The sequence below is a fragment of the Mus pahari genome, chromosome 9 (assembly GCF_900095145.1).
Source record: "Mus pahari chromosome 9, PAHARI_EIJ_v1.1, whole genome shotgun sequence".
NCBI classification, from domain to species: Eukaryota; Metazoa; Chordata; class Mammalia; order Rodentia; family Muridae; genus Mus; species Mus pahari.
The window spans coordinates 53,121,546-53,136,347 of record NC_034598.1 but is presented as its reverse complement, the minus strand read 5'-3'; positions in this window follow the sequence as shown (position 1 = coordinate 53,136,347).

The following is a 14,802-nucleotide window of genomic DNA, read 5'->3' as shown; positions in this document are numbered from 1 at the left end:
GGCAGATACCAATTGAAAGAGCAACCACTGGGGTAATAATTGTCAGCTTGTGCCCAAGCTACTGACACTTGTATAAGTGATAACTTCACAATCTTTAAGACAATGGCTGGGAGGAAATGAGTAGTGTCTCCATAATTAATCTGTGAAATGGCTGTGCTTTATCTTCAGTGATATTGTGAAGAGTCAATGGATTCATGCCCATAGAAGACCTTACGCAGTATTTTTTTCCATGATAGGAATTTATTAAAAGGTGATTGTTTTTAACTCATGAGAGACATAACAATTCCATTTTTCTTAAAATTACATGTGAAATGTGTTAATAAAAGTATACCCATTCCTATATAATGTAGAAGAGTATAAGCCCTGCTGGTGCGTGTGCTGGTGGTGAGGGTGGAGGAGGGAGGGAAAGAGGTAGAGGGAGAAGGAGAGGAAGAATGTCACATAAATGGTGACTTTTTCTAGACTTAAGAAGCTGCAAGAAAAGTGTCAGATAAAGGGACACTTTATATAAGGGACACTTTTTCTATAAGGAGCAGCTGAGAGTAGTATTCTGATCAAAGTAGAAACCATGAACCATGGGATGGATCATCATCAAGGATGGATCACCATCATGGATGAATCATCAGTGAGAAACAGGCAATGGTGAGGTACTAAATGGAGGGGTTGGTGAGGAAGGAAAACGCATCCCCTTCATTAGATAAGTCAAATGAGCAAGGGTTGGTGCAACCAAACAGAAATTTAAAACTGGATCTTATTTATTATTTTTATTTCATGAGCATCAAAGTTTTAGAGCTTGGATGAAAGTGTATCATGCATTGGTAGAGTGCTTCAAACGGTCCTTGCTAAATGATAGTCATATGCTGACTACAAGAAATGAAGTGCCCAGAAAAATGGAAAACATTTTTAGTGTATCTTGACATTGGGAGTTGCAAGGTTAAAATCAGAATTGTGAACATCTAATTGACAGCAGTGTTTTATTCTCCACCAGTATATTCTCTGCAGTCTGGAGAATGGAAGGGAGAAAAGAGAAGAGCTGGGATGATCCTTCAGTGAAGATGGGCAAGATTAAAAATGATAGCTACCAACCAGTAATGGTAGCACACACACACACACACACACACACACACACACACACACACACACACACANNCACACACACACACACACACACACACACACACACACACACACACACACACAAACACCGACCTATAATTCTAGCACTTATGAGGCAGAGGCAGGCAAATTTCACACACAAATACACAAAGAATATGATAACTATCTTTTTGGCACTTGGTTTGTGCCATGAGTTTTACCTAAGTACATGACATGGGTCATTTGCTCCACTCCTGCATCTGACAGGTGTTGTGTTGCCACTTTGTAAGGACACAGGGGCTCACAAAGGTTTAGCACATTCTCCAGCATCATCCTGAATGGCCACGTGAGAGTTATAATAGCATTGGAGTTGAAGTGTGCAGAGAGAAGCACCAGAAGATGCTGAGCATGTAAACTGAAGCTCATGAATCCAGTCAAGGGCTAGAGAGACCATCAGAGACCATCAATATATGTTAGAGTGGATAGAGTCCCAGAAGTCCGTCACTCGTTCACTAATAGCTATTTTTGTACACCTTTGTGCCAAGAACTGTGCTGGACACAGTGCATACAACTAAAGTGGTGAGCTTTGTTTCCTTTGAATGATGTCTCTCCTGGGAACATCATTAACTGAACTTATATCAATTTGCTCTAATAATTTATATCAATTTGCTGTAATAATCTTCAGCAAGTTCTATTTAATGTTAAATTTGTGTGGTCATACTGCAGAGAGAACTGGCTAGAGTCCTCCAAATGAAGAAAAACTGGCACCCAGAAAGAAGCATCTGTTTTGATTATAGTAGATCATATGAATAAATAAGGGAGTCAGCAGCACCTTCATATCATTCAGGATTAATAAGATGTTCATGTTCTATTTTATGAGATTATATTTGGGGTTCAGTAAGCAATGGGGGTTTCTGTCTTCACGTCCACTCATAATGTATCACCCAGGTATTCACTGGCATCAGTTACACCCAGCTTTGTAGCTGTTACCCAAGTACGGTGGCATAAAACACCTTTGTTATTCCTCCCAGGTCTACCAGTTGTCTGAGTGGTGCTGTGCCTCTTGGTGACCTCATTTCTATGTTAGCTGGTAGCTGTGGTAGGATGGGCAGTTACAGAGTTGGCTTTTATTTTCTCCTTGTAATTTCTTATTTGCTGTTTACCTGATTTCTACAATCCTGGTCTTTTCCCCTTAGGAATCTGATAATGCGCTATGGCATGCAGGCAAGGGTGCATGATCTAATGTATAATGCGTGTGTGCATGATCTAATGTATAATGCTGAAGCTTACTTCCTGTAGACGGGTTTGCTTCCTGTTGATTGACTAACCTGTTTATTACTTGGAAATGCTGAGCACCAACACTGAGGGAAGATTTAGACAAACAGAACATGGCTATGGTTACAGGGCAAAAGCCACATTTTTCTCCCATCTGCTAGTTAGATTTCTTATGCTGTGCATCAAAAGTGTCACAGTTAAACAATCAGGGATGTTGAGTTGTTCCTTTTAATTTCCATGCCACACAATGTCGACCATATTTGTTGGTAAGCTCCTAGGAATTGCATTAGGAAACACCAGCCAACCAATTTCCATTTAACCATGGTGTATTCTAGAGCATACAAATAATAAATTGCCACCTCACTGCCAGTCTCTTCAGGTATGTCACGGACAGGCTGCACCAGTCAGCAGGTGATTTCTGCTCACCTTCAAGGCTCTTCTGCATGTGCGAATGTCTCCCGTTATAGGTTACCTAGCTTATGTTTAAACGTTTTGAATAATTTTCATTCTGTTATGACAGCTATAAATATATGTTGTCCATATTTCTAAACAGCAATAGACACTGGAGTTCTCGGTGGGCTAATCATTTCTGGTGATATTATAGGACACTCATCTGACCTTCACTGCCAGCTCCCCATTAGCCCTCCTTTCTTGTCTTGTGATTCCCATTAGGTTTTCAACAACTAAAATGGCCCACTTGCTCTCTTAAAAGACTCTTTGTTGGAGCCAACCAGCTTTAGAAAGACTCGTGTGGCACTGATAAAGGAAGGCTTGCCATATCTTTTGGTCTCTTACAGATTTACTGGGGAGGAATGCCACAGAATGGATTACATATAATTACTGCACATGGAACTGTTTAAAATCCAATTACCAGATTTCTAATGTAAGTGGAAAAAGAAGCTCTAGCTTGGCAGTGCTGTCCTGGAGACTATCCTGTCCATTTTGGAATCTGACATTGGAGGACTTGGTAATAGCTCTGTTTGTCTCCAACAAGATTCCACAGATTGCACAAAGATGAATCTCCTGCACATGCTCATTTAATTTCAGGGTTTCTGCACTAGACAATAAACCAAATTTGAGACCCTGAAGCAGGATGTAACTTGGGACTCCCCCCCACACTTGGGTCAGCTGAATGCCATGCTGTTAAACAAGTAGGTAGTGTGAATTACAAGAGAAAATTCAACCTTCGTAACAGATTTCCCTCTAGAGTTACTTCTGTTTGATTTCATCTCCCCCCGCCCCACCCCATTAAGCCCTGCTTTTCTGTGATACCACAGGATGAAATGGAAACTAACATGTCAGTTTTATTGCTGTTTGTTGCTTTGGGATCTGCAGAAATAATCACCCCATTTGCACCTGCAGAGGTCACAAAAGCTGTTCAAACCTAAGGAGCACCATTTACATAGGGCGTTTACATGGAACCTGGAACCTTCTAGAATTCTACAGTGCCAGTGTCACACAGCTGAATGGAGAAGCTTGCTAAGTCTCCTCACTAAGGAACTGGCATTTGTCTCTTGCCTTGTTTCAAAGGGTATAGAAAATGAGAGCAACACATAGTTTTTCATTTGTCTTTTAGGCGTTATTTAAGTGTGTTGCAGGAGACAAATTGTGACCCTAAAGGAGAAAATCCCTTAATCATTTTGGTCCTCATCTTTCTCACCCATGAAATATAAATAATAATGATGTGATAACATGCATAAGTAATGACTTTACAATACAAAAATGACACACCTGCCACCTAGGATTATGGTGAGGAGTAAGTGAATGATCTAGACAAATGGGTTCTGATATTATTGTCATTATTAGAATGAGCCAGAGAAAACTCATGGCTTCTAATGCTCTTTGTAAAATCTGTATAACGTTTTCTATCAGTGAGAGCTATTAAATACCAGCAGCACATTGTTAATTAATACAAGGTCATACAACCCCGTGGTTCTTACATGTTCCAATATTGCAATAATTACAGGCACTTCATCTTTTAAACATGCAAAGACTTGAGTAAATATTGAATATCTATGGCATTCTTATGCTATTCTACGCATTGAATCACATTGTATTTGATCTTCTTATGCCTAATTATGAATGAAAGTTTTCCTTCAAACGGCCACTTCTCAAACAGTCAGCACTCTCAATTAGAGGTAAGATTAAAAGGACATATTTTAATTAAGGATTTACTTCATGAACATTTACTGGAATGTACCATGTGTGGTTTTCAGCACTGCATATATTTTAGATAATTTAATCCTCAGCAAAGTCATAAAGAGGCACTCTGACTGTCTGCTCTCTGCTGATGAGGGAGTGGAAGCAGGCTGCATAAGTCATTTGCACATGTCACATAGCTGGTAATAAGTGGTGTGGAATAAGACCATCCACATCTGGCTGTAGACGATTATTCATGAGCACTGACTTATTAAAAGTTATAGTTCCCTAAATCCCTGTATAAGGGTATGCTATAAATCATATAAGTAATATCAAAAATGCTTATGATTTCCTAGGTCAGAGTAGGGCAAGTGTTATTAAATACAATTCTGATCTGTTGTGAGTACGTCTTCTGAGTCCCCATCGTGATGAAAGGCTTTGTCCCAGGGTGGTGCTATTAGAAAGTAGGAGATGCTTTGGGAGCCTGGACAAGTAAGAAGTCTTTATGTCACTGGGGGAGATACTTTGAAAGTGACAATAAGACCAAGTTGAAAGACCAGATTCTCATGCAAGCTGTCTGCGGAAATCATGTTCATTTATCCTGATAATATCTTGTGTGGACTAAAGAATATTATCTCACCTTGTAATCACATCTATTCTGTCTTTGGAAATCAGAACTGTATTTAATAACCCTTCCGTTTAAGACGTCTATCTTATCCACCGTCCTCCGGTGACTATCTTTCATGGATTTGTTGCTGGGTTTTGCCAGCTCTTTCATTAATTCTGAGAGTCCATATTGAAAAGAAATCTTGAACACATTAGTAAGAGTCTTCATATGTACGCTCGATATCTTTTCTTGTAATTATCTCTCTGCAGTATAGAAGTGATTCTTTCTGAAAGAGTGGATAGAAAACCAACAGCAATTAAAGAAAATATATTACATTTTAAAGAACTTGAGCATAAAATGTAAAGCTATAAACTTTTAGGTAGTATCTATTGGAATGGATAAAAAAGTAACCCTTATATGCTATAGTTGGCATGTTAATTGATATAATTATTATAGAATACTATATGGGAGTTCCTAAAAAAAAACTGACTATATTGCTATTGTTTGACATGGCTCAAGTGTTCCCACTTTGATTGCAGCCTTGGTCCTTAGAGCACTGGCTTTGGAAGGCAGGAGAAGTCTTGACCCACAGGCCTACTAGCAAGATTTTAAGCAATTGGAGCAAGCCCTTGGAATGTAACTTTGGAAGACCCCTTGAAAGTCATACAATCTGAACTGGATCCCACCTTCTTCTTTCTGCTCATGGTTAAAGTGTCGGTAGCCTTCCTATTCTCTTGTTTTCCATGAGTTCTTCACCAGAGTTAAGCTGATTAACACAGACACCGTTGTCTAACACTGTGTGCTAAATTAGCCTCTTCTTCTTAGTAATTAGTCCACATCAGTTATTGTATTATGGTAGAGAAAAGTTTGCTATTATAAATATCATTCAACTTCCAAACACTTAAAGGAAACTCACTCTCGAATAGATTTTTGTGGTCTGTCGTCACTGATGCATGGGTGAGCATCATCAAGTCTGGACTCACTGTAATATCCACCAGCAGGAGAAAATGTACTATATACACAATGGGATGAATGCATTAGGACAAATAAAGAAAATTCTGTCATACCCGACAATGTTTATGGAATTGAAGAACATTATACTAAGCAAATAAGACAAGCACGGGGAAATGAGTTCACCAAACTGTGTGATCCAAAACAACTGACCTTACAGGACAGAGAATAGGTTCATGGCAGCAAACGCTGAAGTCAAGAGCAGGAATAGGAAGGTAATAGTCCTAAGGTACAAAGCCTGGGGTTAGCAGAAACAAGACTTTGGTTTTTTAACTGTACTGTATAGTTTTAGAATTCAGGTTAACGGTGTACTTTACATTTCAAAACAACTAAAAATTCCAACTGTTCTCATTATAGAAACAGTAGGCCTCTGAGTTAATGATATATTACTTAGCTTGATTTAACTAGTCCACATTTTGTCCACAAATTCTAATACAGCTTTGTACCTCATAAAGAAACGCAATGCTCTTTTGCCAATTTAGAACAAGTGAAAGAGTTATTGGACAAAGGGAGATACACAAATGAGGGTTAGAATAGGGGAGAAGAAAGAAATAAAAAAGAGAAGTTGAGGGAGCAGGCCAGTCATCTGAGAGCTTGTTTTGAGTACATAGGCCCTTGACAAGAGTTTAATGATACGATCTCTATCTGTAGGTAAATGCTGGAGATACTAGTGTTGTACAGTTGCTACTACCTTTAAGGAGAGGGGCATAAATGTCACCTCTCACAACATGTCTTACTCACTGTTGTATTACTGTGAAGTGAAAAAGAGACACCATGACCCAGGCAACTCTTATAAAAGAAAACATTAGTTGGGGACTTGCTTATAGTTTCAGAGGCTTACTCTATTATTGTCATGGTGGAGAACATGGTGGCAGGCAGAAAGGAACTGGAGTAAGAGCTGTGAGCTATATCTTGAGCCTTAGGCACCAGGGGCTGGGTGGGGGTGGGGAAACAGAGAGACAGAGACAGAGAGCCAGAGAGAGAGAGAGAGAGAGAAAGAGAGAGCTCTCAATATTGGGCCAGTTAAAGACTCTTGAAACCTCAAAGCCCATCCCACAAGGCCACATCTCCTAATCTTGTAGCCCTTTCAAACATTTCCACTCCCTGGTGACCAAACATTCAAATACTTGAGCCCAAGGGGGCCATTCTCATTCAAACCACCATGTTATATATCTTTCTACCACCTAATCTAATAGTCATCAAGCTGTCTCCATCAGGTTAAAAAAAAAAAAAAACCACACACACACACGCAAGATCTACAGATCTGGAAATGTTTTAACTGAGACAAAATCACCCAAGCAGACCTTTACAAATAGTCTGAAACACAAGAGTGCTTTCAAGATGATGTAGTGTTCATTAAATGCACTGATTGCAAAGGCAATGCTGATTCTTGGCACAGAATAATGGAATTGAACTTGGTGTCAGAGAAATGTTTAGGACGGGGTGAGAAAAAGAAAAGGGATTTATCCAGTTCATCTCCCATCGTCATGGTCAGCCCTAAGCCTGACAGAAGGGACTGACTGGGACCTACAGCAGGTGTGGCAGTGGAACTTAGCCACCCGGAATGGCAAATGCAATCTCTGCCAGATCTTCTTGCTGCTTTGCCTAGAAATTGCGGCAAGGGGCTTGAAAAGAGTGTTTCCATATGCCACTGTTACTGGGATGGTTCCTTAGATAGACTCTCTTGTCATTTTTCATATGTAGGAACTCATTAGACACCTAGAGGAAGAACATATGGAGCGGAACAATTGTGCTATTGGTAGAAAGTGCTGCATAATAGAGGATTTGTATTCTGAAAGGTCTTGCTGTAAACAGCTCAGTGGAAACAGCGATGGCTGACTTTTCATGCAATGGGTACGGACATCATTTTCAAGATCTCAAGCACAGGCACAGACATTCTACTTGGAAACAAAATATTCAGTAGCCTCCTGACCAGAGGGGTTGTTGTCTCGAATTACCATTTTTCTTTCAACATTGAAAGGCTAATTAATGAACTGTAACTGCTCTTCCTGCTCTTCAGGAGGAAGGAAGCATCTGGATCCCAGTTTATCTTTTGGACGGGAGACACACACCTTTACAGGCAAGTGCTTCAGCTCATGGTACAGACACGAAAATCTGCAGTAAGAAAGACCGACCGAGGGCTCACTTTGATGTCATCACCTGGCACAGTGATTCATGGCCCAGAGTCCCAGTTGCTCATCCCTAAAACAAGAGTCATAGACTCTGACTTAGAAGTGGTGCATCTTCAATGAAATAATTCATGCCCAGCAAGTTCAAGCAGGGAGCAGAGTTATCATGAGCAATTATTGTCACTGAATAGTTTCCCACCCAATACACTTACTTAACAACTATTTCATCCTGTTAGCCACAAAAGGACAGACAGATCACGGAAATGTAAGTTTCTTTATCTGAGTGAAACTGATCAGAGCAGACAAGAATGTATCTGAATTAAAATAAATTAAACCCAAAATGAAGAAATGTAATTATTTTTTTTCTTAACTGAGAATTGATTCTCTGGTGTCAGGAAGGGGCATTCTTGAATATGTTTGGCATCTCTTCCTGTAGTGTGAATCATGATCCCCAGCAGACAGTTCTCTGGGGTAACGTTGTTGGCAGTCAGATTGTGACAGTGGCCTAATGTGGACGCGGACTTGTAACATAGGATGGTGTTCCCAAGAGGCCTTCGGTTTCTTGCAGCCCTGCCCACTGTTGTACTCTCAGTTCTTGCATTTCTGAAAGAGAGGAATTCAGACGGGACGTCAGTGATGTGAGCCACGAAGAGTGTAAGCAGAGCAAGCAAAGATGCAAGAAAACACCCTATAGGAGGAGAGCGGGCCTTTGGGGTGGGAATCTACTAGTATCAGTTTGGCAGATGATCATGTTGTCAACTCTCCTTCTCACAGCCCACGTTCACTCCCAGAGGTCAGAGCTGTGGTGCCCAGCTTTTGTCTCTGAAGCTTCTTACAGCAGTGGGATGGTCATTAATGTTGACCCATAGCTGTCCTACCAGGCTGGGGAGAAAGATGTCATTTCCTTCCGTGCTGTACCTGCTGATAAGTTTCCTGTGTCCTAGTAAGTAACTCCCCACCCATGCTTGGGTGAATTCACTTAGACAGTGACACACAGAAAATTAAGACACGGAAGTAGGGGGCGGGGCCTTGTTTGAGAGATAGGTTTCAGTGGTTGAAGTTCAAACATGATAACAGGAAAGACGCGTTGAAAATTAAATTTTCAGGTAAGTTAAAAATAGATTTGAAAATAGCTCCTCTAGAGCTCTATCCGTTAGGGTGTTCAAGCTTGGGGGAAAACTGTGATGTGGTTTCCTATGGTGCTGGGCTTCCTCCTTCAGGTATTTATACACTTATTTATTATCTTTCTGGTCCTCACAGAGATGGGCTGTCAAGCAATTTTGGCCAAAGGTGAAACTCAGTTTTCATCCTTGTTCAACAGGTCAGAAGAAAAGTGATGTAGAGTGTTTGCCGTGTAGATGTATCTTAATAAACTGAGGGGGTCGGATTTTACACTGCGGCAGTCTAATCCATGGAAGGAGATATGCATGCTACTGTAGACTGAAATGTTAGCATAGAGTTTTAAAGCTAAACAGACAGCCTTGTTTGTAAAGAGGGGTTGTTTCTAACCTCTAGCATCATGAGTGCTACTTTTGCAGGAAAGATGGGTCCAGAGAGAGGCTGCCATCAGAAAAGAGATGGCTAGTCAGTCAACCAGAGCTTGCCTACTCATACCACGTCAATATAGCATCGATGTGATGATATTCAGATAGTGTTAAAAGTAGCATAATTCATAATTTCCTTTTCATTACACATCAGCCTGGCTGACACGATGAAGTAATTCTGCAGTATATCAGAAGCAGTGAGCACCACCTGCCTGGGGATGAAGGAATTTGTAATTTGGTAATAATCAGGTCAAACAATGCTGAAGGCTGATTTTTATGTTAAATAGCTTTTTTTTTTTTCCTGTAAAAGGGTGGTTGTACTTCAAATTTATAACATTGCTTGTGGAAGCAAAAGAGGATAATGCAGAGGCAAGAAATGTCAGGGTATCTATTGGCTCCATTATGGCAAAATATAGCTATTTTATGGATTTACTGTAATAGTTTTAAAAGGTCATTTAAATATGAAGACAATTGTCAGGCTTGGGTCTTTTAGAGTTTGCTTTCAGCAAAGTACATCAAGACATAAATAAATGGAATGTCTGGAATCCAGCTTAGGCCTGTAATTAGGGCCAGGAGTGTTCAACATTTCTACCCTTTGATGCTGAGTTTTTGGTTTGGAGTGATAAATCCAACTTAGGCTCCAACTGGGTTGGTCCCCTACCCTCAGAACCAGTAAGCAAAATACCTTTGCAAAACTTGTTCAAAGGGATTAGATACTAAAAAGTTCCAGCCAATCCCTTACATGGATATTTGTGTCACACGAGGCCACACTATTTTCAGCTTTGCTAAATTAAAACACCATGGGTGCGTACCAATAAAGAGGTATTCGGAGTTCAAAAACCAGGGACATAGAGAATGGGTAGAGATTGAAGAATTTAACCTTTTGGCATTCTAGAAGGTGTTGCTGGGTTTACAGGGCTTCTTGAACCTATAGTATTACTTGTGATTATTGTGTTACATGAAGGAAAAGGTCTGCAAGTCCACGTGCAGGGATGTATAGAAATGAAAAATGGAGCTGGAGAGGTGGCTTTGTACTGGAGGTCCCTTCTTGCTCTTCTAGAGGAAGGTTCTAATACCCAAACCAGACAACTCCAGAATATCCGAATCCTCCTCTGGCCTCTATGAGCTCCTGCACTCAGTGTGTTCCTACCCCACACAGGTACCTAGAACTAAAAAGAAAATACATCTTTGGTTTTATTTTTAAATAAGAATGTTCCTCTTGCACAGTGTAATCTACTGTGAATATTGTATGCATGTGTGCATAAGTGGACAGGAAATGTAGCAATGAACTCTTATGAAATACTAGAGGGTGTCTGAAATGAATTATCAGGCATTGCCATATAGTCCAATAATATTTGAGCATTCATTGACATATCATCTCTGACAAAGTTCCTCGGCTTGTATATATTCTCTATACAAGGCTTCACACATTTCCAGTTAGTTCCAGGCCCGAGTTTACTAAAAGGCTTGGTTTTTAGTTACTTCCACTGAAAGAAACCACTTTCTAGCTATTCCAGAAAGCACCTCCGTTTGCCTTGTGGGATGCTAGAAGCATATACCTCTTAAATTCACCTCCACATCTTTTTGAATATTCCCGTCACCTTCAGAATAATATCATGTGGACACTGATATCTCTCGAGTTTAGTCTTGGAGACATTTCCATGTTTGATTTAATTTTCATGAAATAATCAGACCATTGGAGTGTGATGGGAAATGCTAATGTTTCAAAGCAGAAACACATTACAGTTTATTAAATTTAGGAAAAATATGTTTGCTGAGCAATAAGCATTAGGACTGAGAGTTCTCATTTTTTACAAAATCCCTGTAATTTTCTTTGTTGGGTCCTGCAGTATTTTCTGTAAAATCCAATTGCCAGTAATACTGAGCTGGTGTTTTAATTTCTGTTCAAGTCATTTAAATGGGGTTGTTATTCTCCCTAACATTAGAAAATATTCAATAAATGCAGGACTCAAAGAAAAGTGACTTCTATTTATAGTCACTTTTATAGTTTTATTTATTTTATCTTCTAAAAGTGACTTTTATTTCATAAAGTGGACTATGGCCATTTCCTAGAGCCTATAAAACATAATAGTACTGCTTAAGAATGGGCCTCCATTCATGATAGGAAGTGACAATTTGATAATATTATATTTTTTAATTTAGGAAAAAAAAAATCCAATGATCTTTATTTATAAATTTCTTTTTTCTGACATGGATTATTGCATGGAATAACTGAACTCACCAGATTGTCCAGTTTAAGTAAGTTTTCTAGTATCAATTTTTGATCATTAAGCAATAACAAAACCCCTAAAAATAAAACCTAATATCTTGAAGAATTTCTAAAATTTATAGTGAACATCACAGGAAGTGCTCTATCTATGTTTTATTTTAGAAGCTTTCTTTCTCATGATATTTTAACATGGCATCCGTCATTTGAATAATGCCTAGAGAAACTGTAATTTACCTTTAAAAATGGTAAAGCACGTACATTTTGTTGTAATAGAGTATCAAGCAGTCCAAAAAGAATTTGTCTAGATGATTTGTCTTCAAGTTGGAACATTATTTAAATATATTCTGTTTGTTGAATAGACGTAAACTCACTCAGTTCCTTGACAATGGAAGCTATGATGCTTTAAGCTGATTTACAGAATTCCAGAGCTATCAAGGTGCCTTCTCTGTTTCAATCGGGCAGCTTTGACATTGTTTAACAATTTCACTGATGGAAGGCTTGTTCTAGACTTATTTATGAAGGGTATCATTTCACTCACTAGCAGTATCACCCACCATGTGCCAATGGGAATGTTCCATTAATCCACATACAGATACATGCGTGCACACACATGCACAAGTTCCCGCGCGCGCATGAACACACACACACACACACACACACACACACACACACACTTCTGTGGGACAGTACAATGAACAGACTCCCCTTTGAGAGAGGGTTTGAACATTAGAAAACATGAATGATTTCCTGGTGTGGGGTGGATCATTCCCATGACTGTTCACTGCTGAGCTTGCTCTCCACCAGTTTGCCTGAGAGTCGTTAAAGATGGTCTGGTTTCCACTTTATATACCAGTGACATTTTCCTCATGCCCTTGAAAACAAGCAAGCAATGGCGCCTTTCAGATCTGTTTTTAGATGGCGTTTAACTTGAACTACAATAGAACCAGGGCTGGCATTTGCAATGGGCTAAATGATTTCCTTCAATGGCAGTTTCAATAAGCCCCATAAGCTTCATTGCTGGCTTTGCAAGCATGAAGAGTCTTAGCTGTTCTGGCCATCAGTCACCATGAAACATAGGAAAACATAATCCTGAAATGCTATGGAAGTGTACATATGTATAACCTATTTAAATAGTAATGGAATTCTGATTGCAGACCCGGGGAGAGGTTCACAGCAGTATTTTGCGATGATTCATAAAATGGTGAGGGTTTTCTACAGATGCTGCCAGTGCCTGAGCTAACATCATCAAAGCATCTCTCTGCTTTGGAGACCATGGTAGCCTCCTTTGGATGTGTCTGGGAGCCGTAAAATAGGACAGGAGAATAATGGCGCTTCTATACTGTGACTTTCAGATGATCTAGCTCACAAAGGCAGTCTAATTTCAGTTTTGAACTCTGCTTTTGGAAAGATTAGTGATGTCTTCTTACCTCTCAGATTAAGTCACCTCCAAAAAATTGTCACAAAGCACCTACCCCCATACATTTCCCAGGTCTTATTAGTAGCAAAATGGTTTGAGTTTATTGGCAATGGAAATCTGGTCTTTAGGCTTCTGTACATCATTGGACACTAATCTCTGCAGCATCTGATGGTGCTTTGCTTCAAGAAAGAAAGAAAGGGGTTTTGCAATAGACTGGGTTGGGCTCATTCAAAAAAGCAATCATTGAGCACGTCCCTACAGGCAATATACTGCAGATCCTGTTACTGGTATTTGGTGTGTTTCTATCAGTGATGTTTTGTATATGTATATGAAGTCATTGCTGCTCATATACCAAGAATGGATCAGGAAAGTTGAAAGTGGGCATGATAGGGCATGCCTATCTATAACCCAGACTGGAAAGGCTACTTTAGGAAGACTGATGCAACTGAGTCAAGCCTAACCTATACAATAAGTTACAGAATAGCTTGTGGTACAAAACAAGACCCTGTCTCAAACAAACAAACAAACAAACAAACAAACAAACAGTTTCAGGGCATTGCAATACAGAAAAAAAAGTCCCATAGTATTTGTTAAACCATTAATTTATGACATTCACTTATCCAACTCTTCATTCAATAATTCCATCTCTTAAAGCAAAAATAAAATTGATTATTTTTATGTGTATCCTTGATGTTGAGTCTAATAGTGTGCTGTCTTCAAATTATGAGCTCTCTCTCTGTCTCTCTCTCTTTTTCTCTCTCTTCATTATCTAGCCTAAAAGAAACTCATCTTTGGCATTGATATTATGACACAGACCAGAGAATGGTAGTTCTTCCCTTCTGAGTTAGACACAGACATCTTGATGAAGTGGAGCCTCCTGAGAAATCCTGGATTATTACATGAGAGAAGTAAACATCTGTTTTATCTCACTAATTCCCCCATCACTAAAAGGTCCTGGCATCACAAGGATGTGACTCTTCCCTTGTTTGGACAAAGGTGCTGGCCATTCTTGGTTTCCTGAACTGTACATAAGTCAAAATTTAGTTGAGGGAACTTGATCATGTATGATATATATATATATATATATATATATATATATATATATATGCACTATACACACATGCATATATATCCAATATATGCCACTAGCCAGTATTTCTCTCATTCATTCATTCATTCACTCATTTTTCTCCTATAACTAATGGTCATTTGACATTTCCCTCTGGGCCTTGGTGAGGACTGGCCTGGAAAGCAAGCTGTCTTTTGTGAACCCTGGCTATCTTTCTTTGAGGATAGTTTGGGCCAATAATAATTCAACCAAGTCCTGTGAGGATCACAGCCGCATCCTTCTCACA